Source organism: Dermacentor albipictus, chromosome 2, assembly GCF_038994185.2.
Source record: "Dermacentor albipictus isolate Rhodes 1998 colony chromosome 2, USDA_Dalb.pri_finalv2, whole genome shotgun sequence".
NCBI lineage: Eukaryota > Metazoa > Arthropoda > Arachnida > Ixodida > Ixodidae > Dermacentor > Dermacentor albipictus.
Window position 1 is genome coordinate 156991414 of NC_091822.1, and position 21317 is coordinate 157012730.

General features: G+C 49.6%; 1 protein-coding gene across 4 annotated transcripts in view; it reads left to right on the top strand.

Moving 5' to 3' along the window:
- The first annotated feature begins 592 nt into the window (after window positions 1-592).
- The window catches only part of LOC139056175 (monocarboxylate transporter 5-like), a 44888-nt gene continuing 24163 nt past the window's right edge, over window positions 593-21317 (top strand). Inside the window, exons 1-2 of one of the 4 annotated variants that reach the window (XM_070534159.1) lie at window positions 593-827; window positions 929-1005. The gene's annotated coding sequence lies outside the window, so the exon portion shown is untranslated. Of the gene's footprint in view, window positions 828-928; window positions 1006-5148; window positions 5459-8403; window positions 8515-21317 lie in introns of those variants that run through there. The other 3 variants (XM_070534161.1, XM_070534158.1, XM_070534160.1) reach the window with 3 other exon arrangements.

Genomic DNA, 21317 nt, shown 5'->3' on the forward strand with positions numbered 1-21317 from the left:
GACGGCTTTTCAGGGAACACCAAAAGAGAGAGAGGGGAGATATCTGATGATTCCCTCTCGACCGACGGTGATGACGTAACGTGGCGCTGCTCCCAGTTTTGGTCGTCGCTCGAGCGATCACTTTCAAATTGATCGCGACTGTACGTCGCATCCTACGCTCTTTGTCAAAGCCGCAAAAGACCGACAACAGCTTTTTATGGCTTTTTGCAACATCTCTCGCGTTTAAGAAAGGAAATGCGGACAAGACGGATGACGATTATTGTTGTGTGTCAAAAGGGCGTAATTTTGCTTGAGCGTACTCTCTTAAAAAATGTACGCTCTTTGAGGAGTATCCTGTCCCACAACAATAATCGTCATTTGTCTTCCGCACTTCCTTTCTTTAACGCTGCGAGTCCGGTACTTCCAAGTCACGAACGGCATGCGCGCTACCAGCGTGACACAGCATTCTCGACAGCAAAGTAGCGAGCTTAGCATTTTCAAGGAAGGAAACGCAAGCGAGGCAGATGACGATTATCGTTGTGGGAAGAATATACGCCCCAAAGGGTGCTGCTGTTTTTATAAGAACAGTCGCACGTGGAAGCTGCGTCGATTGCGCGACTGTTCGAGCAACCGAAATCACTTTCAAACTCTGACGGACTACTTGGCGCGGTAACGCATGTGCAGAAGCTACGCCCCCGTATATATAGCTTTGCCTCCATAGCAACAGAAAGTTGTCCGCGAGTGTACGTATAAACGGGCGGTGCCTGATAAGAACCGCAGTGCCGACGTATTTCTGCGTGCCGTGCTGCACAAAGAGAGTATATCGGGGCGCCGAAGGAAAGAAAAAGGTAAGCAGTAGTGTTATTTTCTTTCGCTGTTGAACGTTTCCAGTGCTGCTGCTACTGCTCACGGCTAACGTCGTGTTTACGTTCACCTTTTATTGCGACAGCAATTGTACGGCCACTCCAGGCGCATTTCTGCCGTCGCCGTCGTCGTGAGGTTCCGTATGAGTGAAAGCGTGTGAGGGTAAGCCGGCGAACGCGGTTTAATCTTGCATGCGCGAGCGTGGAATGCGTGCCCTCTCCTGTGGCGCGCGCTAGACAGGGGGTTGAGGCGAGGGAGAAGGGGGCGCTCTTTATGCAAAAAAGAAGAGGCGTGCAGACAGGACACAAAAGTAGAGTAGTGGACAGCACGAACGCCACTACTCTACTCTTGTGTCCTGTCTGCACGCCTCTTCTTTTTTGCATAATAAATCCTTACCATCTAGCTCAGCTTTCTGTCGTTAGAAAGGGCGTTCTTCTCGCCCGCCGCTCCGTACAGAGGGGAGACAACCGCGGCGTCTACTACGGCGTTGGTCACGCGAATCGCGGACCCTGTAGGCACGCGTTGCCGGCAGTCGTGTGTCTTGAAAGCGATCTGCGACGTGGCTAAAGTGCGCGCCCGCGCGGCCGTCCTCTTCAAAGCGACCTGCGATGTTTGCAGAGTGCGCGTAGTGCAGGTAGTTCCGTATGCGCCGTGCCTTCGACGTGTCGTACGCCTTGAAGCGACAGATACACGGAGGTCAATTGGCTCGCGACTGCTGCCATGATTCCTAACTCCAGCGTTTTCAGAGAGTTTCCGCTGTCATCGAGTGATGTGTGTTCATGTTTACCTGTGCGCGCGTGACACCGTGCTGGTCAGTTTAGTTAAAACACGTTGACGGGCAAGTTGGTTTGAATCCAGGACAGAATGTGTAAGCGCGACCGAACGAGGACGTAGAAGAAAGCAGACACTCAAGGACCGCGCTGTCTCCGTATGTCTGTTTCTTTCTGCGTCCTCGCTGAGTCATGGTTACACATTCTATCATCGCTAATTTAGTTAGTAAGCGAATGTTTACAAGTTCATACGGCCGATAAAACTACTATCCTTACTTCGTACAGCTACCTACTAATTTGCTATCGCAAACGGTGCTTAGCCTTTCCTGCGGAACTGCGTTTTTTTTTTAAAGGAAACAAGATGATGGCCTCTGCGCTCGTGATCACGCATGTCGCTCCATGCCGAAGCGAGATGGTCTTCGTTGCGTTTTCGTTAGAATCAGCTCCGCATACAAGGCGCCTTCATGTATACGAGACTGAAAGGCGTATTGCGGCTGCTCGCGCATGGCCTGTGTTGCTTTTGAAATGTTTAGTTCGCTCTACAATCAAATGGGGACAGAATGCGGAAAGAACAAGGCTCGCCGATTGTTTTGTGTTGTGCTCCAACTGTGCACCCGACGGGATGGTGCTGTTGGAGCACTTTCGGTCGCGATTTTGCTGTACCCGGATCCAGTCAATTTTCGATCGCCATCGGAAACGTTTGCCTGCACCACGCTGATTGAGCTGATGAACCAACGCTATCCGGATTTTCGGACCATGTAGCACCGATCATTCTCGATAGCGATTGCAAGTGCCCGCGAGATTTTGTTGTTTCCGAGCATTCCTGCCATTAAATCTTTGTCTTTACGGTACACACTTAAGGAAGGAATCAAGATGCTACTCGTTCTATATAAAATCAATATTCATAGATGGCTTCTGAACACGGCATCCATCACGCTGGTCTCTTTATGATCACAACCCGCCGTGGTTGTTCAGTGGCTATGGTGTTAGGCTGCGGAGCGAGCACGGAGGTCGCGGGATCGAATCCCGGCCACGGCGGCCGCATTTCGTTGGGGGCGAAATGCGAAAACACCCGTGTACTTAGATTTAGGTGCACGTTAAAGAACCCCAGGAGGTCGACATTCCCGAAGTCCTCCACTACGGCGTGCCTCATAATCAGAAAGTGGTTTTGGCACGCAAAACCCCATAATTTAATTTTTCTTTTTTTTAATGATCACAGCTTAGCAATCGGCATACTGTCCCTACGCGGCGCGCCGGAAACAAATCGGAAATCCGCGTAACACTGAGCAACGCACCGCGGCCGAACGTGCGCAGAATTATCGCGCTATCTCTATCACAAACTTATTTTCGTACGATCGTAACCCCTTGGAAAATGGGAAAGATCCTGTGGCCACCCTACTGCACTCGAACTTTCTGAAACAGGCGTTGCTCTGACAGCTTCTCGCTGGTGCCGTCGTCGCTACGCCTGGCAGTGTGGCGCGCGAAAGTCTCTTCGCACTACCGAGGTTGAGATCATCATCATTTATTTAACCTTAAAGGCCCTTGGCTTGGGGCATTACGTAAGGGGGGGGGGGAGCAGTCGTTACATATACAATGGTCGGTAACAACAAAAAAGCTATACAAAGTGCAGGGTTCATGTTCAACACTAACATCATCAGAAGCATCAACACTAAGATAGACACATCGGCTCAAGAACAACTGGGAAACACAACAAAACAGGCATACACATTCAAAAACACGGCAAAATAACTCAGCCCTTGAAATGTGCTGTTAATAAGTGACTGAATTTATTAGGTTCTATTTCAGTAACTATGGAATCGGGTAAGTCATTCCAGGCTGAGAATGCCTTATACGCCCCACTTCGAACAACATGGGAAAGTTTATTTCCTCACGCACTCGTTCGTTCTCAGCGACGGCAGGCTCACATACGACTCGGATATATATATATATATATATATATATATATATATATATATATATATATATCGTTCATGAAGGACGTGGCTGCATGCGTGCGCATCACCGTCGGGCTCGCATGATCTCGTAGATTGGCGTCTAGTCTGGGCGTGACCGTTTCCCTCTTCTGCGTGGTATCGGCCGAAATTAATTACGCAGTAATTAGCTGCGTAATATTCGCGTAATATCTCCGCGTTATATTTCGATAAACAACTATCTTCCTCTTATTATCTGTCTAAAAATCAACAGGGTCAACTTTTTTTCTCGTCTCTGGAAAAGCTTATTATCTCCTAGGAAATGTTCCACGGTACCAGTCGCGTGGCGCTTTTGTTTGGAAACTTATTTAAATCTAAATTGCGTAATTAGTGACCTAATTACTACGTCTAATCCTTCCGAGTTTCAAATGTGTGCCTCTGTGGCAAATGTAATCCAGAGGAAATCATTCCACTATCTCAGCATGCCTAATAGTGAGGGATTTCGAACGACGTATTTTGTCATAAACGAAAATGGATGATGAATGAATGAATGAATGAATGCGGGTCATCCACTTGTGGAACAACCTTCCCTATATGCTGGTAGCTGTAGCTAACAAAGGAAAATTCCGTCTTGACATAAACACGCATTTTTACTGTAATAAACTAGTTTGCTTTGCGTCGTGCCTGCATTTTTGTCTCTCTTGCTCTGAGGATTTCCGACTGTGTGAAAATTTGCTTCTTCAGTAAAGGCGAAAACAAGCGCTTCGTTCTATCATTATTAACGGGGTGTTCAAATGATTTGTGTAATCGTGTGCTCCTTATGCTATTCAAAATTTTGAAGCTCCCCTTACCCAACGCCCAATCTATCGGACGATAGGAGAGAGGACAATCGCCAGGCAAGATTTTCCAGCGGATGCGGCTGGCAAAATCGCAACAACCTTCGCCCTTCGGCTACTTAACTAAGGCCACGGCGAATGCTGCACAGTCGAGCACAACCGGCTTTGGCTTGCCTGCTCGCAGGGCCACTCGCCACACACGTGTCTCAACCAGGGAATCCTGCACACGCGAGCGCTGTTTTTTTACACAAGACGCGCGTGTGGGCTCGCCAGTCTGATCGGCCTCTTCCCTCTCCCTCTAATTATCCTTCTCTCCCATCTCCCTCCACTTCGCGCAGCTACGCGTGTGTGGCGTACCTGCGCACACGCTTGACAGCTGCTTTCCGCCGTCAGAGCGCATTTACCCGCAAAAAAAAAGAAGAAAAATAAGAAAGGATTCTGCGACCCGCTTGAACTTTCCATATATATGTGTCTCTCTCTCTCTCTCTCGCTATCTTTCTCTCTCCATTTACAACCCGTCGCTGACTCGCTGCCAAAGCCAGCGCGCCTGCAACGGCTCTCTGCGACTCTCTCTCCACTAGCTCTCTTCCTCCCCTCTCTCTTTCTCAACGCTCGCTCGCTCGTAGGGCGCCTGTGATTCGGTTTTCTTTCTGGCGTTAATGATATGCGCCTGCTGCTGCTGCCCGTGGCGACGACAGAGAGCGGTTGCGATAGGTTCGCGTTGCCGCGACGACCAGCGCCCGGCGGGCTGCACGCATGTTGTGCCTTCGGCGGCGAGGCAGCAGGGTGCAGTGCTGTGCCGGAGAAGCGGAGAGCGGCTTTCGATGAGAGTGAGCTCCCTCTCGACCGCGAACGTGGCGGCGACGAAGATGCCTCCACGACTCGTCGGCTGAAGGTTGCGTGGAGGGAAAAGGGTGCCGCGTGTGTCTGTCGGCGGCCGGTCTCGTCCGAGGGGGGGAGCCTTCGGCGATGGGCGCCGCTGGCCGCGCGTCACGTTGACACGGAATACGAACTGCGGCGGAGCCGGCGGTCATCGGCCTGACGTCGTGTAGGAGACCCTCTCTCGAGTATCGGCCAGGTAAGGTTTCTTTTTCTATTGTCCCTGTATGTGCTTCCGCATATACCGGAACACTAGGTTCTTTTTTGCCTTTCTCACGCTATCTGACGAGCACGGACGTATAGGGAGCTGCGTCGGAGGCACGCCAGGACAATGTGCGTGTGTCATGCGTGAATTACATTCACCTTGAAACACTTGCGGTCGCACCTTTGCTGAAAGTTTCAATACGTCCGAAGTGTGTGCGAGTCGGAGGGCAGACGGCTGCGTCTTCGATCTAGATGTCAGTGTGACGTCATGTAGTGGGTTCATTTCGTTGATTTTTTTTTTCCACAACGTCTTACATCGGGCACGCTTTTCAAGAGGCCGGATAAGTGTTGGTTTTCCAACTATGCTAGGCATTAAACGGTTCTGTATCCGACGTCCCTGAAGAGAGTTCTCGCATGGAATCGACAACGCTAAACTTGGATTGCAAAATAAACTCGCTGAATAATTGGAAAATATTAATCCGTTCTCAAGCTGTAGGTTTTTCACAATTCCTAATGTGCAATAAACGTGCTCAGAGTAAACTTTGAATGGACAGAATCAATTCACGGCTGAAGGAGATCAAGAAGACGACGTGCTCTTTGATATTTATTTTTATTTGATGGGACTGCACAGTTTACGGAAGACACGCATGTTCAACAGCAAAGCGGAATCCATTCTTTATTCTAAAGGCTAATTTTGCCTAATGAATGCTCGCTTAAAGGCCGTGTGCGGCCAAAGATTCAACCGGACCGGTACCAATTCTCTTGATTAGTTATTTGTCGTGGCCGATCTTGTAGGTGCAAATACGCTCCTCTATATTAATTTCTCGTGTGTCTTTTTGGTATATTGTTGTACACGTCGTACTTTCCGAGTTCTAGATCTATTAGCGTGCGATGTATTGGCTATTACTCGTGCAATGCTCGTATATGATGATATGGTGTTACACTCCCTGTAATAAATGCCTTGTATGAGAAAAGTTGCAGTTTCGCCCGAAAGGCGAAACGCCGATTCCGATACCAAATTACTAGAAAGCTATATAAAGTAAGGATAGTAGTTTTATCGGCCGTACAAACTTGTAAACATTCGCTTACTAACTAAAGTAACAATGATAGAATGTGTAAGCGTGACTCGGCGAGGATGTAGACAGAAACAGACCCATGGAGACAGCGCTGCCTTTGTATGTCTGCTTCTTTCTACGTCCTTGTTCAGTCGCGCTTACACATTCTATCGTGGATTCAAACCAACTAGCCCGTCAACGTGTTTTAACTAAGATAACTAGCAGGGTGTCACGCGCGCACAGGTAAACATGAACACACATCACTCGATGACAGCGGAAACTGTCTGCGAAAACGCTTGAGTTCGGAATCGCGGCAGCAGCCGCGAGCCAATTGACCTCCGTGCATATGTCGCTTCAAGGCGTACGAAACATCAAAAACACAGCGCATACGACGCTGCCGGAACTACGCGCACTCTGCAAACATCGGAGATCGTTTTGTAGATGAGACCCGCGCGGGCGCGCACTTTAGCCACGTCGCATACCGCTTTCAAGACACGACTGCTGGCAACGCGCCCCTACCCCGTCGGCCAAAGGCGTATACTACGGCGTCCGCGATTCGCATGGCCAACGCCGCAGTAGACGCCCCGGTTGTCTCCACTCTGTACGGAGCGGTGGGCGAGGAGGGCGTCTTCGGCACCGTAGCAGCCGCCGAAGAACCCTCCTCCCTCGCCTGAACCCGCCGTGGTTGCTCAGTGGCTATGGTGTTGGGCTGCTGAGCAGGAGGTTGCGGGATCGAATCCCGGCCAAGGCGGCCGAATTTCGATGGGGGCGAAATGCGAAAACACCCGTGTACTTAGATATAGGTGCACGTTAAAGAACCCCAGGTGGTCGAAATTGCCGGAGTCCTCCACTACGGCGTGCCTCATAATCAGAAAGTGGTTTTGGCTCGTAAAACCCAATAATTATTAATTATATTCCCTCGCCTGACCCCAGTGCCTCGCGCGCGACAGGAGAGGGCGCGCCTCCGTCCCGCCTCCTTCGTTCGCACGCGCAAGCCGCGTGCGTTCGCCGGATTATACCCTCGCACGCTTTCAATCAGCATACATTAATACAGCATACGGGGCGCGGTAACAATGTTATCGCCCTTGGACGTTTGCGGAACCTCACGGCAACGGCAACGGCAGGGATGCGCCTGGAGTGATGCGCGTATCGCAATAAACATTTATTACGGGGCCGTGGACAAGAGCTCTTCAAACGCGGGTGCTTGTGTATCTCTCATAAAACAGTTTTTTTTTTCGGGGAGGGTGGAAGCTATTATTGTGGAGCGGTATTGGGGTGTATCGAGATATTGAGTTTTACTTTGACCGTGTCATTAAATACTTTAATCGAAAATATACAGCGCAATTTCACGTGTTCAAGTGGATCACCTGAAGAGACGCATGTTGCTCTCACGACAAACCGCAACTGTACGGGTGGCTAGTTAAAAAGAAAGTGGGGTTAATCAACAATTTTTTTTAATTACTCGCTTAGAGGTCCATACTTTGCAACTGCGGAAACGAAACCGAGCGGTTGCGAAGCCACGTCTGCTTAGCAAAAATCGTAAGGCCGTCTAGCAACTGCGTTGCAGATATCCGTCCCCAGAATATACTAAGAAAGAGAAGATGTATTGGCACTCCAGTTGGGACAGTTCGGAACTTCTAGAGGGACGCTCCTGGGAAAAGAGTTCATCGGAATACCATTGCACTCTGCCGCACAGTTTTTAGGAAGGAGATTTCTAATGTAGTGTTACTCTTTGGATTTCTGTTAAGACATTAAGGAGGGGGGGCATCTCTGCTGCTCGGCTTAAATCTCGCACTTGCACCGTGCGCCCTAATATGAATGATTAAAAAGCGAGTTGTAGTGAGTATTTTTATTAAATACTTGGACATTGCGATTTTACATGCAGGTAAATACTCCCGGTTAAAGAAATCCACCAGAAAAAGGAGAAGAGCGCTGCCACAGGCGATGTTTTAAAAGAAATCTGTTGAATTAAAGAAGAAAAAAAGAGCTAAAGATGGTACAGTAGTGCATTCAATTACTTTTTTATCCAGCCAGGATGATATAGAATGTATTTGTTTATTGTTATCATTTCTCAAAAACAGCTATAGTGTACGCCGTTGATCTCGCTCTCGTAAATGTTCCCAGCTTTGTCTGGCGTTGGTGACATTTTATGAGATATTGTGGGCCGTCCGTTCTGGAAGTGGCATCGAATATTATGTTTGTTTCATCTTTCTTTCCCTTGCTTTATGCAGCGCCTTGTCTAACATTCGTGATCTCCTTTGTCGGAGTATACTCCATCCTTCATTCACTATTTGTGAACGTAACACGAGACGTAACCCCCCCCCCTTCCCTTCAACCCCACCCCCCTCATTTCAAGAGGAGTATAGCCAGCCCCACCCTAACATATTACATGCTCCGGTGTCGACGTCTGTTCGTGTCACCATAGAAGCGATCGGGCTGCAGACGTTCGCAAGAATGTGCCGACGGTCAGGCAAAAATGTTCGCTCTGTGGAAGAATTCCTGCCGCACAAGTAAATTTCTGTTCGGCACGCTGTTTGTGACGTTCGGAATGTTCAAACCAATAAAGCGGCGGTTATGTGCTTTAGTGCAGTCATGCGATATCTCGCGTGCATAGATTTTCATGTAGCCCCGACCGGAGGGCTTCGCTTGCGTCCATAATTCTCGCTCGTAATGGGATGCGCGGCTCGTGAGTCGTTGCCCCCGCTTATCGGCGCAGTTCCGAAACATGGCATTGTAATAAACCTTGCCACAGGTTTCTTATTACTTTTTTTACAGCTTTCATTTCGTTTTCGGCGTAACATTCGGCGTAGCCTAGAAAAGGCATTTGTAAAAACAATTTAAATGAAAAAGCTTTTTGAATAATTTTTGGAACGAAACTTTTTTATTTTGGATATTTTGGACGAAACATTCTTTTTTTTTGTTATTTTCGAGCAAGCCGTGGGTGCTATTCTGAACGCCGTCCGACTCCGCCATGTTGGAGGTCTGAACTAATGAGATAAGACGCGGCAGCCCTGTTAGCCAATCAGAGAAGGCGCGTCCGCCCTTTGAGCCAATCAGAGACGGCAAGATGGTGGATTCGACAATTCGGCGGAATTTGGCAGTGAAAAGATAGCGTCCCGAGTCCCTTAATTATTTCGGCTTCTTTCCGGATGTCTATATTCGCTCGCCCCCTCCACCCACTCCCTTCCCCTGCTGCTAAAGTGAAGGAGGTGGGTGGGGGGGTAGAATATACCATTTGCCCCGCAGTTTTGAAAGCGGCCACTTTCGGCTCCACGCTGGAAGTGTAACAAAACTGCAGCTGAAGCTAAATTTTCTTTCTTAATAGAGTGGTCACGTGAGTGTAATGCTCTTCTTTTGTACGTATCCCCTGCTGGGGCAGCGAGGATTGTCTTCTGTGCCTCCACGGGACGCGTTGGATTCGCCATACACGCTCCGACTGTCTTAATATACAAATCTTACCTTAATAACGTATTAACGTATCTTAATATACAAATGGAAAGTGTCGTATCGGATACAATAATTGCGGTAGTATCTTGCATCTGTACCTCGCGTACTTGTTGCCCGAGTATCTTGCGTCGCGTCACGATACAATTGCAATTTGCCCAGCCCTGAATGGATAGATGCGTTTCATTGTGGCAGGTGGAAAACACCTGCAACAATTTTCCACTTACAGCTACAGAACCTTAGTGGAACGGAATTAGCGCGTGTCTGCAGGGACGCAGTCGGTAGGGTTTTTTTTTTTTTTGGTGGAGAATGTGATTTTACGGATCACGGGACTGACGTAAGATGGAGTTAAGCGTGCGAGATAATTTGCTACAAGTCATTAAAGCGGCATTTCTGTGTGCGGTTGTAGCTGCATATGGCAAGTAACTCACGTGGAAGTTCCCAAGGTTGCGTAGCTGCATGCCCCGGCTGAACGCTATACGCGGTCGAGATTGCCTAACGCACGGAAGTTTTGCAAGAGAGCGTTTGCGGTCTGGCGCCCGCTGATGTAACCATGGAAACGGTTGCCACGGGCCCTCTACCATCGTTTGTCGTGGTTCGTGTGACTGCGGAGGTTTGGCTGCATTTGAGCGTAACGAAAGCACAGCGTTTTGCGGTGTGTACCGCGCGGCGCACACAAGGAAGGAAGATGACACGCGCAGCGCTAACTCGGAACAATATTATTTATGGGCTCCTGTTTTTTCATATTTCTTTTTATGCCTTTCGTAAGCGCTTACCCCAGCCACTGGTTTGTGGTGCCGCACACTTCCTGAAGCTCACTTGCCGTGCCGCAGACATCGCGACCAGGTGGCGTAGTGCGCTTTCCGCGCGACCTTGTTGCCGTAGTCACTGCAGCCTAGTTATGCATCGACAGAAAGAAAGCATACAGCACGCATTCTGCTTATATTTGCACGTTACAGAGTTCATTTCCTGTGCATTTCACCAGTGTACCAGCTGCGGCGACGTTAGTGACTATGGGGTGGCCACGCTGCTAAGCCCGATGGGGCGAAATGCAAGAACATTTCGATGGGTGCGAAATGCCAAAATATTTGGAGGAAGCTTAAGCTTCGCCTTTAAGAGTGGAATGCGATAGATTTCTAAAACCCCCGACTGCTTCTCACGCTTCCCAGCAACTGCTAGTTATGTAACCGTAATGTTTGCCGGGAAACGCTGGCGACGAACGCTATGCACCAAGGCGAGCTTTCTTCAACAGACCTTCAGCCAAAATCAAGAGCCGTTATGCGGGCACTCAAGACGAGAATGGGGCGAAAACCAAACGAGGACATCCGGGACCAGTCAAAACTTAAGAAATGCAGTCTCTGGCCCCAAACCCTTGTACAGGACCGCATGACATGCGCTAGTTATTGCCCAAACAAGTTCAAAAAATTCCGATTCCTTCCTAACGTTTGTTCACAATATCACTCAAGCTGTAACTTCTGGCACGCTGAAGCTTAATTTGTCGTCTCCAATAGCGACACAGTGCACCATACATTTGATTGTCACCTTGTGGTGCTGATAAACGGTTGCCTGTGCTCTTTTCAACGCCAGCGGTCCACGAGTTCCGTGGCGTGGGTTTTTCCCCACCTCCACCGAGAGATGGCGCCACGCTGCGTGACCAGGCCGGCACCGTCGGGCGAGCCGCAGATGGTTGTGAGATGGTTGTGGGTAGTTGTCGTAATTACTCCAACCGATCGGCTTTACCGGTAGCCATTTCATGCTTACATCTACTCTCGGTTACGGGAGAGCCAGCATCTTTTTCTTGCATCACCTAGCAATAAGCCAGTGACGCGCCAGATGCATGCGTGTGCATGCGCCAGACATACCACCGAAGCGAGCGAGGCCGGCTGCGCGTGCGCTGAGTCCGACGACTCGTCTGTCTATATTTCTTGAAATTAGCCTGATTTGTTGCGCTCCCGGCGTGTTCTTGCGTTCCTTCTGCCCCTCGACACGGCACCACTGCGCTATTCGACGACGGCTAGGTGAGAAATTTAGTTTGACGGTCTGCGCTGCATTTCAAGCATCTTTTTTAGGCTTACGGCACGGCCCCCAAGCGTTGTGACGCTGATAGCAAAGTACGGGAGAGCTCGGCCGTTATGGCCAGTTATTTTGGCGTGTACGATCGTACTGAGACGTGTTTGCGACGCCTTCTGTGGGCTCCAACATTAACTTATTTCGTTACTTTTTGGGCACGCTCGCCGCACCTGGCATTCTGAAACAGTTAGCGAAAAGCACCTCGGCCGTGGTGACGCAGTTAGTTTCACGTAACGAATCTTACGAGGCATGGTTTGTGACGGTTTTTATGCCCCGTCCCTCCCCCCGCCTCCCTAACAACTTATACCTTCTTTCGTTATTCACGCTTGTTGTAAGCGTGACGAGCGATTGCCAAGACTGATAACACGGGAGTGTGTTGCTTGCGCCTGCAGAACGGGCAAAATATAACGCCGAGGAGCTCAAAAAACGAAGAACTTTTAACTCGAAAATTACTCTTCCGAAGAACCGAAAACAGGCTTTGCACCCACGCATTTCTTTTGAGTGCCAGTAGAAGGCATTCTGCGAGCGTCTAGAACGGTCTGAATGGGAGCCTGTGCTGTGGCCACCTGTGTACGTGGCGTACCATCGCGTCGGCTGAGGGTAAATTGTGTCGAGAACATGCAGTCCCCCGTGTATTTGTGCTCTTAAAGTATAGGACATAAGGCCTGGGAAGGCTGCGATGCTTCGAAATGAGATGTTTTCGCTATATTTTGTGCATGGATGAGTCGGGTATTTTCTGCGTCATGTTTGTATAATGTCGCCCATTGGCCACTTTCACACGTTTAGCCGCTACGTGCAGCTTTCCTGTAAGGTTTAAATACCAAAATGACGCATGCTTGCAATTTGCATTCTTCAGCTGATGGCGTACGGTGGAGCTTCGTGCGGAAATTACTGCTGCTTACCTGGTGCCGCAACAATGGATGAAGTGCCAGAACCTCCGGAACGAGCACGTGTGCCGCTCCAATTGGTGCACGTTTAAAGAAAGCCGCAGGTGGTCAAAATTAATCAGGAGTAACCCCTGCGACGGCGTGCGCCTAAATCAGAACGTGGTCTTGGCACGTAAAACTTTAGCGACCAGGTTTCGTTAATTGTCGGGACTAATAAACAACTTCTTATTTATATATACAGGCAACGTTTTATGGTATGCGACATAATTGATACAAACTGAAATGTTCATTGCAACTGTTCGAAGCAACAGCTGGGCTGGAAAGCGGCTTGTAATTCTCCGAGGTTGCACACATCTGCTGTCTTGTTTTCTCGCGAATATTGCAAGTAACTTATGTTGATTTATGTTGATATATGTAGTTGATCGAAATTATGTGGCCTCCGATATCTGCACCGGCGCGCAATTCACTTCGTTGTGATCTCGGAGGCCAGTGTCCGTGCCTCCTGGACACCAACTACGCCGCCGTAAGGTCGCCACCGTTGCCGCAACCCGCACGAAAGCCGTTGTAGAAAGGTTTCGCTGTAAAACAAAATAAGCTGGCGCCTGCACGTGGCAGGTGTAGATAGCGAGAAAGAGATAAAGTGAGAGATACGAACTTCAGTGATAGGCTAGCGATGTTAGACTGGCGAATCGCCCGGTATGCAGCTGGCACTATGTTATGCACAGTGATCGAACGAACGCACGAACAGCACACGCAATCGCAGACAGCTGTCGTCTGGTGGCGCTACAATTGCAGCGCGACTCGAGCTGCCGCACATCCACGGCCCGTGGAAAAGAATCACCTGCGGTTTCCTTGTGGCGAATATCTTCGTTGGAAGCTTTGTGAATGCCTTTGTGGTGTATGTGGCAGTTTTGGCGCACATAAAGTGCTACCCGATTGAGTACTCGCCTCAACTGACAAAGTGCTGTTCGCCAAATCTAGCTTCACCTCAGTAATAGTGACCGTGAGGAGAAGCCCGCTTCTCGGTTATCTGGAATTCAGTAAAGTGCACGCGCTAACTTGAAGAGGTGCGTCCGTGAGCAATGCGTGTGATAAGATTACACGTGGATGCGGAACCGAACGTGTTGATATGCAACATGTAGCTTTTTCCCTTGAACATGTGGTGCTATTGTAGCCTCCTGCGTGGGCCAGGGCATCGGTCTTTAGCCGCGCTACGGAGTTCTTAAGGAAATTCCCATGTTTACTCACACATTGTTCGAGGGGGTGCGTAGGCTACTAAGACAATCTTGTTTGCATCGCCCTAAATTAAGCCTATACGAGTATAACGGAGTATAGGGTAGACACGTACATGTAACCGTGTAAGGAATCTGTAGGCATCAGCATTATTCCGTCGGTTCCTTTTTACCCCCTACTCGGCTGGTGTAGCAAAAGGAATCAGTTGCGATTGTAACAACCGTGGTGTCTGGCTCTCTGTTCTTTGTTTTTTTTTCTCGTAATTGGGTTACGACGGCTTCGTCAAACGCTAATCAGTTCGCCCAAGAACGAGTTATACGAGTGTAACGCTTGTTTTTTTTTTTCCTGGCCATTCCTCTCGGCATGTGCTACACGAACGCAGTCGCTGTGAACACACACGTCTCTGAGACGGGTGATATCGGCCCCGAATGCGAACCAGACTTTCTATACGCAACTGCGCGGACGGTATAGCGGTGATCGCGAGTTCGAACCTTATAATGTCGCGAGTTCGTACCTTATAACCTTGGAAGGCTCGGTAGAGGTGTACGTCCGGCAACTGTAGTAGCAAATCACTTTACCATTGTGGAATAGAGTATAGGAGCAGATAATTAGCGCTTCCCGTAACAGACACAGCTGTTCAGGGCTGTTCAGGAATGTCGTAGGGGCTGTTCAGCCCCTACGATATACGTGCGCTGATCGATGATCCGACAGTGTCAACACCAAAATATTGAATACTAATGGGCTTTCGTGTTTTTCCACGAAAGGTGACAATAACCTTTTGTAATCACTTTCCTCGTGGAAGGTTATTACAATGAATACTTACGCTTTATAGAAAGCCTACAGAGCTTTGTTTGTAGTTTAGTGAATGAGGCAAGCGACTTGAGTGCTTCGGCCTCTCACCTTTACAAGCAGAGTCTGTTTCTTTCTAAGAGAGGTCAAGTAACTCGAAACGTACGTCGATGCTACGTATTTCATTGCGACATGTCCATACGCGACAATGAATGAGATTTTGTTTCCTTTTTCATTTACCGATAGCGTCCTTACGGATTCATTTTCGTAGAGAGCGTAATGAAAAAAAAAATTTCTGTTGTTGTTTTGCCGATTCTGTTCAGTCCAGGCCACACGCGAGACAGTTGGCTGCCGCGGTCTCGTCAGTGAATAATGCGGAGTAGAAAGAGAGAAACATAGGAAAGGTAGGGAGTTTAACCAGACCTAGTCCGGTTCGTTACCATGCCTGGGAAAAAAGGAAAGCTTTATTTTGAGAGATAACCAGGCAGAACCATGAAATGGTTCTTACCACAGACTGTACCGCAGGCTTGTGGACCGCATCGGAGCGACTTAGCGCTCTAGCATAGTAAAATGTTCGAAACGCGGCTGGGTAGGACCATCGGACATCATTGTACAGCGAGCGTTATATAGGACAACAAGGAGAACCGCACGGTATTGGACATTTCGATATTCATGGGTGTGTGACTCGTTTTACAGCGAAGCTGTCAAAAGGGGGGTAGGGGAGTACGCAACGGTTCCTATACGACAGTGAAGGCCAACGTGCGACGTCGTTGTCGGTATCAAACTTAAATGCAGCGCAACATTGTGCGTTGGGGCCCCGAATTTTGTTTTGAAACGTTGTGATCAACTATAATAAAATCAGACACCTTGCGAATGCATATCTCGTTCGAATGGACTATAACTTATTAGCGCGTTTTTTTTAAAAAAAGCCAATAAACCGTAATATTTTTTTTCTCACGCCGCCTCCTACCGGCTTCACACTGGAGGTGAGCTGGGAGTTTGTACGGTGGTGGCAGTGCAGGTTGACGCAGCATGCGTGTACAGCCAGCTGCGACCGCGTTCCGTAGGCCTTGATACCAGCACTTACGAAGTGTGTGAAAAACTGAGGAGGTACAAAACTTCTTAAACAATTCGATGTATCAGTTGTCAGATTGGCTTGCATCTATGAAGGATATTTTTTTTTGTTTGGTTTGGTCTAGTTCAGAGTGTCTTCGAGAATACTTTCAATGTAAAGCAGAGAGGTCAGACGGAGGAGCTTTGTTCAGCTGGTCAGCTTGTACAGCTTTGTTCAGCTGTTGAGCTGGTCAGCTGCTACTCTACGTAGGGGAAGAGAAGTCGAAGGAAAGAGAGTGTGGACTACGATGGTAGGGTATGGTGAGCTGGGTGCGCACGCGCTTGATTTGCATACATGTATCGCACTCGACAGGTCGCAATGTGCCGCCGCCCGACGTGGTGTATGCCTAAAGCTGTGGCGTTTCAGCGATATAATCGTCAGGAAGTGACGAATTGGCTACTTCAACCAACCCTGTCGTGCAAGAAACCTTCCTAAATTGTAAGCTGGTGACCTCGCCTGGGTGACTGTTTTATAGGTAAAAGCCACAGTTGTAGCCAGAGCGTCAACACCGCGGTCGCATTTGGGGAGGACACCGGATGGCGTCGAACTTTGGATGAATAGAAGGAGGCTCAACCGCATGGCTCAGGTATGGGGACGTTTGGGTCCCTAGTCAAGAAACTGCCGAGTACGGCTTAGGTGAATTCCTACTGTAGTTAATAGAGCGACAGCAACGTCGGGGCATCTATAGGTCAAACGGCGACTAAGGTTGGTACGACTAAAGTGACTAGGTACGGTAGAGTTGTAACAAAACCCCAATGGCTCGGCGTGAAATTATGACATTGGGAGTGTTCACTTCTGTGACGTCGTGCTCCGGCAGATATTCCTCGGCCTCCGCGCAGCCAAACAGTGTTTGATCTCAAGAAGAAAAAAAATAAAAGGGGGGGGGGATTAATGTGCTGCGATTTCTCTTGCGTGCCTCACTCGCCATACGACGTGAGAGACGCGGCGAGCGGCGACACCTGTACGTCCATCATTGATCATGCTGTGTCGTGCTTGGACGTGTGTGCAAGGCGAGTCGCGAGAAGGTCGGGTGATGTGATTGAATGTGTATGCAAGACGAGTCGCGAGAATAAAACGGGGGTCTTCTTCTCTCACGCGAGTTGGCGGCGCTCGGAGTTCATCCTATAGGAGCCCGCCTGGCGTGCGCTGCACGGCGGCCCATCGGACCATGAAGGGGGCGTCGCCATCGGTCTTACGTTTTACTCCTTTACTGGCTTATCATACGCCTCCTCTCACGATAAGTGTGATCGTTTTGGTATGGCGGAAGCGTAACTTACAAATACGGCTTGACTTAATATCAGCGTTTAGTGTTTCTTGATCTATTCATTGCTCACGGGTGTTCCAGAAACCCGAGAGCCAAGCAGAGACGCCGCAGCAGCCATGCGAGCTATTAAGAACCTAGCAAGATTGCGAATTTCACAATATGCCTGAATTGGGACAGTTCACAGAATGGCACCCCCTGATCCGCGGCGGCTACAAGCTGCTTAGATGAATCGCGGACTGTTTATATCAATCTTAAAACGAAGCATATAACTTCCCATCCTCCTCCCCCTGCTATCCAGGTAGTGCTAGCTGCTGCTGTGTTGCTGAGTAGACAGCAACTTGGACCACACGGTATGTGCCAGTGTGTATGTCCCGGTATAGACAACTTGAACCACTGGGTATGCACACGGGATACGTGCCGCTTCTTCATCAATCCCCCTAGTAACGGAAAGTGACACTGTGGCACAATGGGTATCGGAATGCATCATGTAACCGCACAAAAACAAGGGACAAAGAAGGCACACAGGACAGGCGCGACACGACAGTCTTAAATGTATTTGAGTATGTGCCGCACTTCTCAGTGTGTTCACCTCTCATCCACGTTCTCACCTCGACAAGCATTATGCACGGCTATCGTCCTAGTGACACAGAAAGCTAACAGCTACAGAACGCGTAGCTGCGTGCGTGCTTGTTTGTTTGTTCGTGGTGTCCCCAAATTGAGGTTAGCCAAAAGTAATACTTGGACTTGTCTCACGGGGCATGTGTGCATGTCATCCGCTGCTGCTTCTTCTGCCGCCACTACCTCGCTAACTGAAACACAAGCTTTGTGTCATTCAGATTCCAATGTTGCATTGGGTCGGCGTATCATTAAGCGCTGCCTGAATGGCGAAGGAAGCGCAATGTTGGGCGGTCCGCGGTCGCATCCGCAGCGGGCGCCGCGGGCGTCAACAGCTCGGCGAATGCGGAAGAGACGCGCGTGGTGTAGGCGTGCGTGGCCGGTGTGGCGTGGTAATGGTGCAGACAGGTCGTTTTGGTTGTGTGTAGACTGGGCGGCTTCTACATTTGGCTCTTGGTTCCGGGTTCGCGCTGGTTTGCATTCGCAATCGCTGGAGAGAGCGTCGCCGCGGTTTCAGTGCGACGTCGTTACGGTGCATTGCGCACTTCTGGGGAAAATATTGGCCGTCGCTCACAGTGTCCAGTCACTTGCTGTCGGTGCGTGGAAGGAGGAGTCACAGCGATGCCACAGTAAGAAAAGACAGATGCGGAAGAAAGTTCGGTAGGACATCGGACTGTAAACGCTATACGAACGGGTAGGGAAAATGTTGCGATTGTTTCCGTTGGGGCAAAGTTTGCGTTCCGTCAGTGACACATATTGTAATGGGGTCAGAGGGCCCAAGTCTGTCCGTCCACGGGAAAGTGACAAGACGGCAATATGGCGGAATTTGACCATCTCCACATTACCACTAACGATCCCACAGCTACCCGCTCTACACCGCTTGCACCCCGTCGATAGCTATGCAGCAGCCACGAGAACTCTACCAATAGGGGGACGCGAGCACCGTTGCAAACATTATGATTGCTGACACTTAGAGCTGGAAAGAGCTGGACGTTCTCTAGCTAATGTGAGAACACGCCAGCTTACTGGTGCGCGAAGTGATGCTTCGGTCTGTCCACAGTTTGGACACCGTGCAATATCAACCACTCTTTAGCGAACTAATCCACCATATTACCGTAAATTATTCGCCGAACGTAGCCTCCGAGATCGGGTGGTGGGCGCAGCGCGCTCCCGGCCTGATGTAGAAGGTCACGCGCCGAGCAGGGCGTTTCATGCAACACTCACCGAAGGGAAATCCGGCGCTAGTGTCTGCGGGGACAGCAAACACGGTTGTTCAATCAGCATGGGAACGATAGCAGTAAGACAATTTGCCTAAGCTTTGTCCTCGCGGCCTCGCACAACAGTGTGACTTTGCAAATTTATCATATTGAACAAAACTTTGCTTCATCAATGCAGCGATTTGCAGTGATTGCGCATGCAAGCACAGTCTCTTTGCCGTCATGCAATTACGAAAAACATAATTGCTTAAAAATTTGGGCCTATAAAGGCGGTAAACCTTACTAAGTGAAGTCACAAAAAAAAAAGAAAAGAAAATGCGCGCAGCAGCTAAGCCCAGTAGGGGTGAGAGAGAGAGATAAGGACCGCGCGCCGGCTTCCGGGAGCGAGGCTAATGTTGCGTCGCTTCGATGCCCTCTCCCCTCACGCAACACCTGGATGGATGGAAACAACTTTATTGCAAATCCGGCACAGTTTAACGACCCGGGCTCAGGTCTCCCATGCGGGGACTACCCGCCGTGGTTGATCAGTGGCTATGGTGTTGGGCTGCTGAGCACGAGGTCGCGGGATCGAATCCCGGCCACGGCGGCCGCATTTCGATGGGGGCGAAATGCGAAAACACCCGTGTGCTTAGATTTAGGTGCACGTTAAAGAACTCCAGGTGGTCAAAATTTCCGGAGTCCTCCACTACGGCGTGCCTCATAATCAGAAAGTGGTTTTGGCACGTAAAACCCCAAATATTATTATTATTATGCGGGGACTTCGAGGCCTCGCCTCGTCGCCGCCTCTCGGGCCCGCTGTTCTGCCCATTCCTTGTGTCTCGAGGCTGGAGCTGCGCAGATCGGCGGCCCACTTCGACGCAAGAGCCTCCGGAGCTAGTGCCATTTTATCTGCTATACCAGGATACTGCCACAACATGTGCGAGAGCGTCGCCCTAGTTGCCTGACATGACTTGCAATGAGCGCTCGGGTACTGCGCGGGGGAATAGGGGCCGCAATGGCACCGGATTGGGGAAGGTGTGTGTCTGCAGTTGTCGCCAGACGACTGCCTGGCGACGTTTCAGTTTGGGGTGAGGTGGGAGTAATATCTGCCTGCCTAACTGACACTGCTTGGTTTTGTCGCTGTACCTGACTAAGCGTTCTCGCGTGTTTCGCCCCAGGAGGTCTGAACTCGAAGAAGGGGAGGGGGGGTCTCCGACTCTGCTCGACGGGTCAGTTCTCGCGAGCGGTGTGCTACCTCGTCCAAGTTAGGAGGGCCGTCGTCGGTGGCGGTGGCGACGTGCGCTGGGAACCACATGATCGCGGTGCTGTCCAAGTGCTGTCGTCCAGCTTTCCTTAGAACCTGGAGAGCTTCGGAAGAAATAAGCTTACCTCTAATAATTTTTAAAGGAAATTCGACGAGACAAAGAATGTAGCCATGGGCCAATGCATAGCACTCGTACATTGAGAATGTGACAGCCTCTCCCCACCGCCCCCCGTTGTGTTTAGAGAGTACTATACGAAAATTTTGAGTCATGATGACGGCATGATTCACGATACCTCCTGGACGATAACGAAGAGCCCAGCACTGTATACGGGGCACAGAAATCTGCAAAAAAATTCAACAAATGACGACATAAAACCACCTGAACTCTGAACCACCACGCAACTTCAGAGTCCGCTTCGTAGATTTTACAAATGTTACGCTGTTGTACGTATGACGAGTCGCCCTATCCTTACACTCGATGTATCTCGAGTTTCGCCCATGTGTCGTCGACTGCTGCAATCACCATTGGAGGCTTTCGCGTACAGCATTCATACGGAACATGCTTTTTTAACCTCTGCGGAAGTACCGTTATTTATTTTACACCGATTCCATAATCATCTGAGAACGTACACGTCACAGTTGCGCTTCGAAGATTCGCTTTCTTTAGGATCGCACGCTTCGTTCGGAGGCGCTTCTGAAGATAAGGCACCGAGGCACGTCTTCTCTTGGCTCACGGTACTCGACATGCTGGCAGCATGTAAAAATTTACCTAGTAAATTAATTTTAAATAAAACTGATTGTAAGGTCTGACGTTCCATGACTACACAGTGGATTGTAAAGGGCGCCGTCGTGGAATCTGAATTATTATTGACGTATTGCCATGCCCCAACTTTTTTCACACGCCGGTGTCCATATGCTCTGTC